The sequence below is a fragment of the Myodes glareolus genome, chromosome 18, assembly GCF_982192425.1.
Source record: "Myodes glareolus chromosome 18, mMyoGla1.1, whole genome shotgun sequence".
Lineage (NCBI taxonomy): Eukaryota > Metazoa > Chordata > Mammalia > Rodentia > Cricetidae > Myodes > Myodes glareolus.
The window spans coordinates 34,421,335-34,437,446 of record NC_142043.1 but is presented as its reverse complement, the minus strand read 5'-3'; the positions used below and the strand labels follow the sequence as shown (position 1 = coordinate 34,437,446).

Genomic DNA, 16,112 nt, shown 5'->3' with positions numbered 1-16,112 from the left:
GGGCCTCCGCGGCGCCGTGGTTGCTCCCCGCCCCGGTCCCCGGCTTGGCTAGCGTACAGCCCGGCCCCCGCCACAGCGCCCCACAGCCGCGCGAGCCCGCACCCGCCCGCAAAGCTCAGCGGCGAGAACGCTCTGCACCGCCCCGTGCGCCGCCGCGTCTCCGCAGTCCGTCGCGGCCCCGCCCCGGCCCGCCCCCGGCCCGCCCTCGCGGCGCCTCTTGCTGTCGCCGCCCGCTCCGATCCTCCGCTCCGCCTCTGGAGCGCCCTGGGGGGAGGGGCTGGAGGAGACCGGGGCTCAGGCCGGTGCTGGGCGCGGGGTCGCGTGTCTCTCACACTGTGTCTCCGCTGTTGGCTACGGAAAGGGAATTAGTTCCGGCTCGCAGGCCTGTAGGTGGCGACAAGGCTGTCCCGAGTCCAGGAGTGGGTGGTTCCTTTGGGCCTCGGCCATGGCTTTGGGAGCCTGAGTCTCTTCACCTTCTCAGGACAGTTTGTCTTACCTGCACTCCCACGGGAATATGAGGGCTTTGACCTTCATACCGAAGGATCTGAAGTTCCAACTTTGAGAGCTCTGGGAGTTGGAACCATGCAGTTTGGGGCTAGCAGCAAGGGTGGGGAAGGAAAAGAGAGGTCGAGGGCGGCATGGATCTAGGTCTTGGGTGAACTTCCCCATTCCCCTAATGGCATTGAACGATGACCCGAAGCCCTAAATGTCTGCAAAAACTCGAGGACCAGCTTTGTGCTGTACCTCCCCTCCAGTATGCACTGTTTTGATCCTGGTCATTCTCCAAAAAAAGTAGTTTTAAAAATTGAGCCAACATTAAAAGACGTTTAGAATTCCAACTTCCTTGATTTTTTTTTTTTAAAGGGTTGGCGGCAGGACCTGCAGCCTTGACTGGTGTTCTACCCGTAGTGGAGTGTAGTATGGGCCCTCGACCCAATCCCGGGCCCTCGCCTGCAAAGCGGAGCGTGCAGCCTGTGCAGTATTGTACTCTGTACCGGGCCCCTGGCTATACTTAGGCTACCGGAGCAGCTGGTGATGGGACATGAGATAATCTGTCCAGAATTCCACACCCCAGGGCAGCTGGGATGGGCTCTAGCGTTTGGATACCGGCCAGCTTGGCCTCTGGGAGAGACTCCTGCTGTCGGGCTCAGGTGCCCACATCATGTACTGCCAGGTGAGGCCCTGGTTCTGGCCTGCGAAGGGGTGGATCAAAGGAGTGGGGGAGGGGACAACACTCGGGGGTCCAGGGTATTTATTGCAAGTCCAAGAAGACTGTTGAAAATAAGATCAAACCAGGAAGTCCCCCACCCAAGCAAACAGAAAAGGAGAGAAGGCAGACATGTATGCTTAAATGTAACTCCTCAGGAACACGCAGAAACTGGGCCGGTAGCTGTGTTGGTAAAGTGATTGTCATGCAAGAATGAGGGCCTGCGTTCAGTACTCAGAACCCACCTTTAAAACGCCAGACATGTTTGCATTTGTTAGCAATGCCAGGACTGGGGAGGAAGATGAGATGGGAAGATCCCTGGGGTTTGCAAACCAAGCCAGTTTACCCTATTTGGTGAATAGCAGGCCAATGTGAAAAAGCAAGGTGGGCACCTCTCAGAGGACAATGTCCAAGGTTGTCCTCTATCCTACAAACACACACACACACACACACACACACACACACACACACACACACACTGAACATGAAGTTTTGCAGAACAGATCAAAGAAGTAACCACTATAGTCAGATGGGTGCATGGTCCTGAACGCGCTATGTGTGACCAGATTGTGGGGAAGGGGTATGCTTAGTGAGATCCAGGGTCCTTTGCCCCTGCCCATTTTATAAGCTGGAACTGTTCTGGGCCCAGAGAAAACCTGAGGACAGCTTGTTCCAGTAACGATTTCCTCTGGTTAGGTGTGAGGACACAGCAGTGTGCTGAGGGAGCTCCCTTTTAGTAGCAGACCAGGGTGCTATTTCTGCATGGGACTTGGTTGGCCCAGCAGTCCAGACTTACAGGGCATTGCTGCAAATGAGCCCATCGGATGGTTTTTGCCCAGATGCTAAGGTTCTGCCAAGAGGCAAATCCAAGAGGCTGCTCTGGCACCTGGCACAGCAGATACGTTATTTTCAACCCCACCACCAAGCATGGCAAGTGCAAGCTATAATAACCATTCTATAAAAGAAAATACCGAGGTTTGGAGCGTGGGGAAGCACTCCAGAGCCAGAGAAACTTCTCACTCCATTCCTGGCCAGGTGAAACCCCTTCCGGTGCTCTGTCCTTGGCCAGCCTGTGTTCATCTCTGTTCTCCAGGCCAGAGGCTGAAGCCCTGAGGATCTAGAGGGCCACCACAATGGTACCTATTGCCAAGTGGCCCCAGAGTGGTCAAGAGAAAACCACTGATGCTTGGCTGTGCCGATGGGAAAGCTGAAACCCCACGGAGGCAGATGAGTCTGGCATAGGTGCGCAGTGGGTGGCTGTCCCTGTGACAAACGGCAGTGGTAGCCACAGCGCTCTGGCTCAAGGGCCGACAGCATCTCATCTAGAGAGGCTGTTTCTTCAGATTTCGTTCTTGCCACAATGGCTGAAGAGCCCTCTCATTAGCCAGGGAGGCCTCTCTTACAAGGAAGGCTTTCCTAAGCCACCCTCTTTAAGCCCAGCGGGTGCTTCTTGATACTCCCCAGGCAATCTTGTGAACTGCCCTGAAATCAAGGCCCGAAGTCTTAAGTCAAGGAGTGAAGCTTTTGCAACCTGACTAGCCAGGCTTCCCCGGGCTCTTGCCCCTGAAAAATTGGCTGAAATGTGACCCTGTGAGTTTGCTGTGGATTGCCAACGAGATCGATGAGGTCCAGCTGTCATATGGCTCTCAGTACAGCTTCTATTTGCTGTTTTCTTTCTCTCCCTGGTAGCCAGGGTTCCCCATAGCCCTAGGAGAACGTGTCAACAGAAGAAGCAGCTCAGCTGAGTGTTTGCTGGAGGCAGTGTCAGCCTCAGAGTTTCAAATACTACTTTGTCCCTACCTTTGTCCTCTGAAGACTTACTTCAGAGCTCTTAGCTTTGGGCTAATATGGAGGAGAAAGAAAAGTCACTGTTAGTGGTAGGAAGTGATGACCCAGTAAAACAACTATTTTGGAGAAAAGATTAAGAATTCCTCTTTAGCAAGCTAACATAATTCTACCCACCATGCGCCCTCATAGTCTGAGAACCAGAAGATCAATCTCCCCCCCCCCATCCCCGGGAGTGCAGTCCCGCGGGCGGACACGCGGGGGCACAGCCTCTGGCTGCTACCTCGTTCAGCAGTTGACATTGTAAAATTGGGGGATTTTCCACACTTGCTTCCCTGGTTCTCCGTCGGCTGTCTGCCCATTGTTTCTGAAGGAGTGGAGGAGGCAGTCGCGTTGTCTTTAGAGCCTCCCCTGGGGCTGCAGGCGGGAACCGGGAGAGGTTTTGCTTGAGGACAAACTTTTAAAGGTGACTCGGTGTAGCGATGGAATCTCAGACGCTCTCCAGTAGCCAATGGACCGAGTCCAGAGCTGGTACTGTAGGGGTCAGGGGAGCGGAGCTGGACCACTCTCGTGGAACCTGAGTCCATTAGTCTCTGTAGACCCCGTCTGCCCCATTTACCCTCTATTGTCGCCTGGTCTCCCGAATGGTTCTTTCTTGGAGTGCCCTGCCTCCTCCAACAGCACAGCCTTCTCTCCTGTTCCCTTTTCTCCCAAGGCAGAATTGTCCTGTGGCTAGGTGGGCCTCTGCTCAAGAACTTTGCAGTCAGTATCCTTCTAAACCCTCCCGCAAAGGCCTGCCTAAGGAGAACATACATGATCTAGTTGTCCCCTAGAAAATACTCTACCTTCCGGTGGATTGAAGGACTCAGACTTGAAGTGGCTACCGGAGCCTCTGGGATGCCTGATGCCTTGCACCGCCTCCCCCCTGCCCCCCTTCTACCCACTTCACTTGAGAGTCTGAAGAGTCTGCCTCATGCTAGTGACGCTCTGAAGAGGACCACCCACTGAACTACCCTGCCTGGAGGCTGCCTGTGTAAGGAAAACTTTGCTCCTTGGCATCATTCACTGGCTGTGCATCCAGTAGCATAAACTTAATTTTAAGTCCCTCTTTCTCTTGACTTTTCTGCCCCCTCCCTTCCTTCCCAGGGCACATTCCTGAGACTAGCTGGTGACCCCATAGTGACAGGCTGGGCAAGGTAGAATCCCACAGCTTGATGAGATGCGAGCAGCAGACTTACTGTCCAAAGGGTTACCCAAAGGGTTTTGCCTCCTTGTGCCTGTGTGCATGTGCTTGCACATATGTGTGAGTGTTGGACAGGTGTGTGTGTGTTTCACATGTGCGTAAGTAGGTAAGCACATGTGTTTGAGTGTGTGTGAAGGTCAGGGATTCACAACTCGTGTCTTCCTTGATGTCTTTCTGTCGTCGTAGTTACTGAGTCAGGATCCCTTGCTGTACCTGAAGTTTTGCTAATCTTGCTAACCCCTTGTTTCGGAGATTCCCAGTCTCTGCCTCCCAGCAAGTGCTTTATCTGCTGAGCCATCTCCCCAGACCTCTGTCTGGTCTTTTTCTGCTTGGAGGAACATCTGCCAGGACCTGCCTTGAGAGATTTCAGAGCAAAATGGAGTCATTGGCCCACCTGCTGGGAGTGTGGGGGAGGTCTCCTTCCAGATTCCTGACATGGCTTTCCTTTTTCCAAAAGAGGTCCTGACCTAGCTGGGGTAGGGAGAGCCACAGGAGAGGCCAGCAGATGGTTTGGCAAGATGCATAGGGCTATCTATGCCCCTGGGCAGAGTCCATGGCTCTGTGGATGGTTGAATCCTACAGGCTGAGACAAGCCACTTGGTCCAGAAGGTCTTGTTCTGTTGGTGCCTCACCTTCTGTGAGCCACCCTGGGTAGGCAAAGAAGTCCTCTGTCCTGGTCTTATGCCAAACAGAACCCCATGAGGATGGTAGCATTCAGCATCCTGAATCAGCCTCCATTCATGTGTGGCTTCTTGCGGTTCCTCTCCTTTGTTTCCTTCGTGGGGGTGACTCCTCTTTCGCCTGTGACATCCTGCGCCTCTCCTGTGGTGGGAGCCGCCCTCACCAGAAGATAGCAGAGCCCCTCCCTTATGTGGTCGGGTCTTTTTAGTTGCCCATCTCCACTGACATTAATATTTACTTTCCTGATAGGCTAGTGTCAGCTGGGACTGAGCTCAGTGGGATTTGCTTTCTTAGGACAGCACTCTGGGGTGTTTGAACTAAGGAGAGGGACAATGTTTCAGAGAGGGTCTTTGCCAACAAGGTTCTGGCTGTGGGGAGGGGTGCATTTACACTTCGGTGCACATGTCTGGGCCTAGGTACATATGCACATGTGTGTGCATGCACAAGAAAGCCAGAAGTCAGGCTCCAGTGTTGTTCCTCAAAAGACATACACCGTGTTTTTGGAGACAGGGTCTTTTACCGGGTCCTGGGGCTTGCTGTCAGCTAGGTTGGGTGGCCTTTAGCTCCACTCCAGTATAGGTTTGTGAACATGTGCTGCCTTGCCTGGCTTTTCGTAGAGGTGCTAGAGATAGAAGTTAGGCCCTCATTCTTGGGTGGCAAGTGATTTTACCAACTGAGCTATCTCTCTAGAGCTCCAAATATTAATGTTCTTGCTACCCATTTCTGTCCTTTGTCTTCATAAACTATCCTCCCCCAAGGAGGGGATTCCACATGAAGTAGGCCTGGTCCAGGGGCACGTAGCAGTTTGGGGTAGAGGGGAAGGCTGGCAACCCACTCTGGGGGGGTCTAAGAGAAGAATACAGGCATATAGGAGGCCCCAACATAATCCCACAGCAGCCAGGAAACAGGACATTACCCACCTGGCTAAGGACTGTGCTTTTAACAGATTCTTGTAGCACTGGTAGCCCCAATGGGGGCCACCAGGAGAAGGTCAGCTCCTGAAGGAGTGACAGGGCATGGGCTCCCTCTCAGCAGTTCGGGATGGGTGCTTAGACCTGTCAGGTCTGAGGGTACTTATTCAGCTCAGAGCCCTGTGTATCCTGTCACAATGCTGGTAAGACTGGGCCGGCTATGTTCAGCCCCACGTTGGCAGTGGTTCCCAACCTTCCTAATGCTGTGCCCCTTTAATACACAGCGTCATGTCGTGTTGTGGTGACCCCCATCCATAAAATTATCTCCTTGCTACTTCATAACTGTAATTTTGCTACTGTTATGAATCGTAATGTAAATATCTGATGTGCAGGATATCTGATGTAGAGACCCACAGGCTGAGAACTGCTACCTCACAGGTAGCCTTGCCGGGCTTTAGGGCTTCCTTTCTAATGGATATGGGAGCTAGGGAGTTGTTCATTGGTCAGGCCAGGAGCTTCAAGCTAAATTGACAGCTCAAGGGCCTATAGACACAAAGGCCTCCTGGTAGGTGCTCTGCCCCCAGTGGCTTTGGAGTGCCTGAGGCTTTGTGTATTTCTTCCTCCTTCTCAGATAGACTAGGGGGTCCAAGAATAGTCTTGGACTCAGCTTATGGAAAGCCAAGTCTGGGATGTGCCTGTGCTGGTTCAGTGATTGCCTGGCATTCATGGATCAGGTGCTTTAGTTAGGTTTCCATCATTATGATGGAGCACCGTGTCCCAAAGCAACTGGGGGAGAAAAGGCTTTATTTTAGCTTACAGTTCCACATCACAGTCCATCACCAAAGAGAAAGGCCAGAAGGTTAAACACATGGTTCTTTGGTTGGCAGAGGAGGGTCCAGCAGGCATTCTACGCCATTCTGAATCTTTGGTGCAGAGTTAGGGCCCAGAGGCTATTATGTCCCAAATGGGGATGCAGAACTCAGAGACCCAGGTTAAGACAGGATGGATGCTGGAGACACATGGGCCAGGTTATTCCCTTGACAGTCAAATCTGGGGATGCCCCTGGAGTCTCTGGCTTGTAGCCTGTACCCCCTGCGCACCTCTGCAGGCCCAGAGCCTCACCGTACTGAATTGTGGCCTTACACCCCAGGGATATGCTTCCCCTTAAGTCACACACCTCTGTCTTGTTGGGGGTCCTGTAAGATCCCCTAAATTTAGATATTTCAAAGACTATAAATGCCTTGAACTGTGCAAATAGATACCAGACTGTCCAAAGAGGTGGGTGACTGGGTACTGTCTGAGATAAGTCACAAGCTCTCCGTGAGGGGAATGTGACATCTGGGGTTTGCTTAAATTGTCCCCAAAGCCTGGGACTGTGGGGAGCCCGATGAGCTTCTAGCTAAGGGAGGACTGGGAGAGAGCGAGTGCCATTATGAAGCCACCTGCTCGATGTCCGCATTCAGTTGAACTTAACATAAACAAAAGCTAAGACACAAAAGGAAAGCTTCAGCAATTACAGGATCAGTCAGCTCCCTGGGTGGGATTATGTCAGGTCTTTTTTCTCCTTCACAATGGATTGGCTCTCAGGCAGGTGGGAGCAGGTGGAGACAGACACGGCTGTGGTCCAACTCTGATCTGGACAGGTGGTGTAGACTCTTTGTTGTTCTTTGCCGAGTGTTTGGACTATGGAGCCTGGTGTCAGAGGCAGGCAAAGGAGGCCAATGGAAGGCGGGGGAGATGGGGAAACTGATCAGAACTCGGGCCTAGGAAAAAAGGGGAAGGTGAGTCAGGTGTGTCTCCTCTCGGGGGTGTGTCTCCCTGGGTGTAACTTCCCTGGTGAGCCTCTCCTCTCAAGGTGAACTGCCAAGGGTGGATTATCGGGTGTGTTCCTATCTAGATAGGCCAGCGACACTGTTGGGAATTCCAGGTGAGCCCTGCAGCTCCTTCCTGGAAGAGTTGGGATATCAGATTAGCCTGGGGGAATTTCCTTTCCCCAGCTTCCAGTCCTGTCCCCACGCTTTGCTGGGTGGCACCAGCCAAATGCACACCCCACCCATTTACCCTCCCTCCCACACCCACTGGCACTCAGAGTGGCCTAGCCTGTACAAGAGTAAATGGTTATGGTCCATTTTCAGCATGAAGTGTTCTGAGAGCTCATTAAAGAAGCACAGATAAGCAGGAGGGTCTCTGCCCCACACTTCCCTAGCTGGTGGCTGCTTGTCTGAAAGGTGGAACTCTGAAAGGTGGAAAATTGCAGGCAGTTGAGGAGAGGAAGCCCGCTGTTAGAAAAGGGGGAAGTCTCAAGGCCCTGAACATTCATTAGATAAAGCTTGGCATCCTGAACCAATAGGATGGGGAGTTGGGGAAGGGAGTAAGTTGATTGTAACTGTGAACCACCAGCCTGTGGAGGGGGGTGGGAGTGGGGGGGGTGTATGGGTAGGGGGGGTGGAGCACAAGGGTTTCTGGCAATCAGGGTTTCCAAAGCCATTTTCACCGTTTCTCTAGGCTGGTGACCCTTCTGATTTTTTGCGGAGTTGAACTAAAAGCTGCTCCCCTTTTTCTAGTCTCTTGGACGTCCTTGCTGGAGAATGGGGGTTTGTTTCTTACACGGGAAGCCCCTGAAGCTCCACTGACTGGAACATTTCTCCACCTCCTGGAGGCCTAGCTGATTCGCTTGGCCCTCAGTCACCAGCAGCAGCCCATGGAAGGACCAGAAGAACCAGATAAACCACACGTGGACAGAAGCAGTGCGGGGAGGAGGGGACTTCAGAAATGAGATTCTCCTGGAGTCACAGCCCACCATACAGGCTGGGACTTGCCTGCTCTGCCGAATGGGGCCTGGCTGCTGAAAGACAACCCGCGCTAACACTCATTGTTTCTTAATGTAATAGAAAACATGAAAGGGGTATAACAACAACCAAAAAGCACTCATCCTTCCCCCAAACTGCAGCTTGGGCATGAAAGGAAAATCAGCTGATGCTAACACAGTTAAGTCAGGTGTTGGCATTATCTGGAAGTAGCCATCTTAAAAAAAAAAATGCCTTAACAAGCAATTAGAAATTCTCTTGAAACACATTTTAAAAATAGAAAATCGTAGGCAAGAAATAGAAGCTGCAAGGGTTGGGAAGATTACGGAGGGGCTAAGGCTCTTGCTCTGCAAGCAGGAGGGCTGGATGGCCATCTCCAGGATGTGTGTAATGGTTCTGTAATCCCAGCATGCCTTTGGGGAGACGGGGCGTGGAGACTGGAGTCTCTGGAGCTGTGAGCCACCTAATCTAGTGGACGCCTGCAGTGATGAACAACAGGAGACCCTGTCTCTAACAAGGTAGAAAGCAAAGACCTACACCCGAGGTGGTTCTCTGTCCTCCACACTTGCACTGGGGCACATGTGCTCCTGCATATTCACACACACACACACACACACACACACACACACACAAACTCGCGCACACATCACATACACAAATGAAATAGTAATAAATTAAAGAAATAGAAGTTATATATTGTACCTGGACTCAGCTTAGCTCTTCCCTGTGACACACTTGAGCACACACACACACACATACACACACACACCACAGAGCACATACACACATGAAATATTAATAAAGAAATAGAAGTTATATATTGTACCTGGACCCAGCTTAGCTCTTCCCTGTGACACACTTGAGCACACACACACACACACACACACACACACACACACATACCACACAGGGTACATACACACATGAAATATTAATAAAGAAATAGAAGTTATGTGCTGTACCTGGACCCAGCTTAGTTCTTCCCTGGGGACCCTCTCAGCCTTCCCCTCTAGCTCAGCGCCACTCCCTGGTGTCAACTGCCAATCCATAATCTCAACCTTGCTGTACCAAGCCCTGCTCACTCTGTGTAATCAGCACGTATCAAAGGAGGTGGTGGTGAACCGGTGGCTTGTGCTTTTCTTACTTGCCTTGAATTCCCTGTGACCAGAGCACAACGTAGGCCAGTTGATGTCCAGGCTTTACCCTGGAAGACCAGCGCGGTTCCTGCTCCCCTGTGATGGCCAAGAGATGGGCTGTTCTGCTCCGAGGCCTAGAAAGGGAGCCTTGATAGAGAACAGGAGCTTTCATCAGGAGAGTCCTGGGATTCAAGCTCAGGTTGTGAAGCTTGGCAGTAGGGCCCCTACCTGCCTGATCATCTTGAAGGTTCTATCTTCCTTTTAAAGTTATGGTCTCTCACTGTTCCAGAGCTCCCTGAATTCAGCTCAGCTGGCTGACTGGTGAGACCCAGGGATCCCTCCTATGGCTGCCTCTCCTCTTCAGTATTGAGCTCACAGACACATGCTACCACACGCGGCTTAACTGTGGGTTTTGGGCGTTAAACTCTGGTCTTGCACTAACCACCTGAGCTGTCTCCCCAGTTAACTTTACGTTTTCTACAAGAATCAGGTTTCTACAGTGGAAGCTTCCTGCACTGGTAATGTTGGGAAGTGAACCCGGGAGTGATGCTGAGGCCTTGAGGGCAGAATTCCCAGGGAGAGATAGGGGCTCTGAAGGGAGTGGGCAGCCATGCTCGTGGGTCTGACCCTTGTTCTTCTCTTTCTGTGAATAATTTACCCCCTTCTGTTCTCCAGCAATGGTAGAAGCTGGGATCCTGCTGCAAAGGGCGGTGCCATGCGAGATAGCTTCTAGCCTTCAGGACCAGGAGGTACACAAACTTCCCACCTTAGCACACCACTAAGGAGAGAGATGCGGCTCAGCCGGTAAATTCTGGTCTAGCATGGGCAAAGTCCTGGGTCCATCCCCAGCACTTAGAACCTAGACAGGGTGGTGCTTTCCTTCAATTCACTTGGGAGGTGGAGGCAGGAGGATCAGAATCCAAAGTCATCTTCAGCTATGTAACAAATGGGGGACACTCTGACTACAGGAGACACTGCCTCAAAAACAAACAAACAAACAGGTAGGCAGACAGACAGACAGACAAGCCCACCCAATCTGGTATTCTGTTGTAGAAGAAGAAAGTACTAAGACAGAAATTATTCTGTCAATTTTGGAAGGAAATTTAAATACAGAAAAGTAGGAAACTTTCGTAAAGAAAAAAGACATTCACTCTTAGTTCCGCTACCTAGAATTGACTGTAATGTGTTTTTATTTCTTTGGGGTAGTTTTGTTTGCATATATTAAGTCAGAGGTTGAAAGCATGCTGTTCGTGCGGTGTGAAACCATGAGGATTTCATTTCATACTTTATCTAAAGAAATTTTACAAATTATCAAGGACTGTTGGAGAATGTGTTTGCCTCCCTTAGTTTTTGCCCAGTTCTGGATATGTTGCAGTTTGCTTCATAGCTTTCTTATTGTTGAACTTTTGGCTTTTTAAAAATAAAAATTTTGAGTTGCATTGTGGTGTGTGTGTGTGTGTGTGTGTGTGTGCGCGCTTGTGTGTGTGTACACAAGTGCATGCATGCACCCACCAGGAAAGCGAGTGGGTCCCAGGGATTAAACTCAGGCCATCAATCAGGCTTGGCAAGCAGCTTCGCCTGCTCAGCCCCCTCCATGCTCTTTTTTATTTTCTTCATTTTTTTCCTTCACTTTCCCTAGTTGATATCACATGACCATTTCTTTATTTTTATTTTGTGTATGTAGAAGTTTTGCCTGCATGTCTGTCAGCGCCCAGTGTGCATGGCTGGTGCCCACAGACGCCAGAAGGCATCAAATCTGGAGTTACAGATGGTTGTGAGTCACCTTGTGGGTGCTGGGAATTGAAGTCAGGTCCTCTAGAAGAGCATCAAGTGTTCTTTAACCACCGAGCTGTCTCTCCAGGCTCCAAATGAGTGCTTGTATTCACAAATTGTCGTCATTTCAGACTCTCCTAATGCTTCGGAGACAGACGTTTATAGCAGGTCAGCAGGCTGAAGCTGGACAGCGAGTCCTTCTACTTGAAAGTGCTGCCCTCTGGATCCCTCTCTACACCTTTCTTTTTTGTAGCCTTCTTTTTTGTAGTATGTACAGCGGAAACCACCAACTTCCACCTACCACCTAGTGTTCATTCTGTCCGCTGTTAGAGTAAACACAACTCACCTCTAACATATTCAGAAAGATACTGAAGCCTCAAGGTCCCCAATAATTCGGAGTACTGAACTCCATTCACCCTGACACTTCTGTCACAAGTAACGCGTTACTTAATGAGAGGTCTCCACACCCTGCTGTTAGAACCCACGCGTCCACCACGCTGATAGCCAGTCACTGTTCACGTGGTTTGCTCTTCAGACCTCCTCCGCCATTAGTCAGCTCTAACCAGGCCAGAGTCCAGCAGGAAAGAGCATGGTGCCTCAGATCCCCCACCTCTTAGGTTGCTACTGTTTTCTCTTCTTTACTGAAAGGTTGTACTGATCCAGGCTTTAGCCATGACAGGCCAGCAACATGAACACTTTTATTGTGCTCTTCTTCAGGCTGTTCTGAGTCAGCCTCTTCTCTCTGACCTCATCATGTACAGCAGGGTTCCACGGAGAAAAGCTAATTGCGTAGGGGTCTTCCATTTTCGGTTGGTTAAGCGAACGAGGAGTACCTACCTTAACACTGTCAACCACTTTACCTTTAAAAAGCTGGGTGTCTTTTTCTTTTCTTTCTTTTTTCTTTTATTTTTTTAAAGATTTATTTATTTATTATGTGTACAACATTCCTTCCATGTGTGCTTGCACGCCAGAAGGGGGCGCCGTGTCTCATTATAGATGGCTGTGAGCTACCATATGGTTGCTGGGAATTGAACTCAGGACCTCTGGAAGAGCACTCAGTGCTCTTAACCACTGAGCCATTTCTCCAGCCCTGGGTGTCTTTTTCATACAGTACTGCAGCCTCCGGGTTTAGGGGACTTGTCCTGTCGATCTTGTAGAAGACTCTTCTTGCGAACATTAAGACCTGCCGTATGTGATTATGGTTCCGCCTCCACTTTGCACATGCTCTCTTCACATCCAGTTCACCTCAGGTGGAATCAGCCAGCAGGTGAAAGACGGGAATATCAAACAGCAGGCGCGGACAGTCGCCATCTGGATAGTTAGCAGGAATACACACCGTACTTGAATACGCCATCCTGATACAGTTCGAGTCGTATGAATATTGCTCCAAATCACACTAACACAGAGCAATACGATGGCTGTACATAGACTCCTGGTAGCTTCTGCTTCCCGCCAATATAAATTCTGCAAGAAGCGAATATCCCAGGTAGAAGGGTCCATAAGAAGCCTGGGTGCCATTTTTTGACTGCGCTGCTGGGGCTGGAGATGTAGGCTTCGTTATGGGCAGAGCGTGTTTTGGGGAACAGATGGCAGCTGCTTTTTTTGGTGCAGTTCGTGAAGGACTGGTTTTCACATCCGCTGCTAATGTCTTCTCTTCACCTTCAGCTCGTCTGCGCACAGTTTGCAGACATGCTCCACAAAGGGTTCATAACGTGTACTCCAAACAAGGAACTTCAATGCTGTGTCATCAAACTCTCTGTCCTCAGCATTCACGCTGGACGCCCTCCATGTGGAGCTCGCACCACCGGCAGCGGAACTGCATCTCCTACCGCAGCGCAGCGCAGCGCAGCGTCCAGCCCCTGCCACTCATCTCCTGCAGCGCCCCACACCCAGATTTCACAAATAATTTTCATAGTTTTTTTTTTTTAATTTTGGGGGACCACATATAAGTTCTTGCTTTCTATTCAATCAAAGTCATACATTTCCTTCATGTTTTATTTCCTTCCCATTATAATTTGTGTGTGTATTGTATGTATTATGATGTGTGCATAGTATGTGTATGTATTGTGTATGTATGTATATATGATCTGTGTAAGTGTGTGCATGGCCATGTGTGTGTTATGATGTGCATGTATGGAGGTCAGAGGACAGACTCAGGTGCTTGTCTTTGCCCTTTACCTTGTTTATGGCAGTCTCTGCCATGCACCAGGCTATTTGGCCTATGGGCTTCTTGGAAGCATCCTGTCTCTATGTCCTGGCTATAGGCGTGCTGATATTACAGCGCATGCAGCTTACACAGGCTCTGGAGATTTAAGTGCTGGTCTGCACATTTGCACGGCAAGTATTTCCCTAGTCACAATCCATAGCTTTAAGAAGCCCTTCAGGGCTGGAGAGATGGCTCAGAGGTTAAGAGCATTGCTTGCTCTTCCCAAGGTCCTGAGTTCAATTCCCAGCAACCACATGGTGGCTCACAACCATCTGTAATGGGCTCTGGTGCCCTCTTCTGGCCTGCAGGCAGACACACAGACAGAATATTGTATACATAATAAATAAATAAATAAATAAATAAATAAATATTAAAAAAAGAAGCCCTTCAGACCCAGTTGGGGTTATAAAGAAATGATGATAAACTAAACTCCAGAAAGTGGGTGAGGGTCAGGATAGCTTCCCTCCTGGAAGATCAGTGAGGGAAAAATGTATGTTGCAGGGAAGGAGGAGGTGGCCAACACTTTTGTTTGTTTTATGTTGAGGCAGGGTCTTACTACTGTAGACCAGGCTGACCTCGAACCCACAGAGATCTGCCTGCTTCTGCCTCCCAAGTCCTGGGACTGAAGGTGTGTGCCACCACAACTGTTGACAGCCATTTGAATGCAGCGTGTAGCCCCGTGTGGCTAGAGAGTACCCAGAGCAGACACTGCAAGGTGAATTCATGTGATCCGCCAACTACAGATGACTAAACCCAGGTGTCGCTGATCTCTGCAGGGCTGTGCTACATCGAAGAGAGGGATATTTCGCTGAGGCTGTTTACCGTTCGCTTCAGTCTCAACTATTTCACAGACAGAACCTGGTATCCACAGCCAGTGGTGAGGAGACAGAGAAATAAGAGATGATGACCTCAGCCAGGAGAGGAAGCAATCCACAGAACAGAAGAAGGCCCAGATGTTGGAATTAACAGGCAGATTTGAACCCAGTTATGAAACATATGTTAAAGGATTCAATAGCAAATAGAGATAACACGCATGAATACATCTCAGGTATTTTAACAGAGATATGGAAGCTGTAACAAACCAGAGCTAGAGTTTCCTCAGAATGTGGTCAGGGCAGTTAAAATCAGGGTGAGCTTTGGACCAAAAGAAAGGGATTCCAGAGCACGAAGTTATAAACTCTTCCTTCTGTCTCTCTATGGCATCTGTTTGGTTTTTTGTTTTTTTCTTCTTTTACAAATGTCTCATTGGTTTCCTTGGTTCATCTGTCTCTTGAAGTGTGTATGACTAAATTTATAATAGCTTTAAAAATATTAATGATGTGAATGGATGTGGGGGCACACAGTTGGAGACAGAAGCATAGGGTTGAGAGTTCAAGGTTAACTGGACCCATGGCCTCTGCTTTGGTTCCTGCGCTGACACCCCTTCATCATGGATTATAAACTGTGAGGTAGAATAAACCCTCTCCCTGCCAAGTTGCTTTCGGTCATGGTGTTTCGTCACAGCGATAGAAAGCAAACCAAGGCAGTGGGTGAGTCTGTGTGGGTAGCAAGAGGAGAGGAGTATCTGGAAACTTCCGGGGGGCGGGGATGGGAATATTCCAGATTTTGGTTTGCATGTTCGTTGTGGTCAAAATTTATGGAGCAAAACAGAAAAGGCCCGAGCCCACCCTGCTCCTTCTCTGCTCAGCCCCTCTGTGGGCAGTATTCCTTTTGGGTCATCAGTCTCGGTGCCTGGAGTGGTCACAGTGACTTTAGTTGCTGCTATGGTAGATCTCTCTCTCTCCTTTTTTAAAAAAGGTGTGTGCGTGCGTGTGTGTATCTATGTGCATGTGTATGATGTGTGTGTTCATTCTTTTGTTTGTATGTAGGTGGGCATGTGCCACCGTACATGTGTGGAGGTCCGAGGACTTGAATGTCGGGCCTCATCTTCTACCGCGTCTAAGGTGGGGTCTTGGTATTCCTGGCTCTAGGTCAGGCTAGCTGGCTGGAAAGCTTCTGGGGCAGTGGTTCTCAACCTTCCTAGTGCTGCGACCCTTTCATGCAGTTCCTCATGTCGTGGTGACCCCCAACCATGAAATTATTTTCATTGCTACGTCATAACTGTAGTTTTGCTACTGTTATGAGTCGTAATGTAAATATCTGATACGCTACCCATATAGGAGTCACCACTTACAGGCTGAGACCCACTGTTCTAGGGGTTTTCCCCGCCTCCATCTCCTATCTTGCCCTACGCACTCTGGGGTTACAGATGCTTGGGCTATAAGCGATGACATCACAGACCTGGGGATCTGACACCGTGTTCTCATGCCTGTCTGGAAACACTGTACCCCTGGTCCCATGCTTTGGATCTTAACTTCCGCCCC

At 50.0% G+C, this 16,112-nt stretch overlaps 1 long non-coding RNA gene and 1 pseudogene across 1 annotated transcript; one reads left to right on the top strand and one right to left on the bottom strand.

Moving 5' to 3' along the window:
• The first annotated feature begins 3,249 nt into the window (after positions 1–3,249).
• On the top strand, positions 3,250–11,209 carry LOC146890763 (uncharacterized). Its single transcript, XR_014998278.2, has 2 exons — positions 3,250–4,025; positions 8,392–11,209. It is a non-coding gene; the product is annotated as an uncharacterized LOC146890763 (long non-coding RNA).
• A 947-nt stretch (positions 11,210–12,156) lies between these two features.
• Positions 12,157–13,255, bottom strand: LOC125397937 (AKT-interacting protein-like; annotated as a pseudogene).
• Between the last annotated feature and the right edge of the window lie 2,857 nt (positions 13,256–16,112).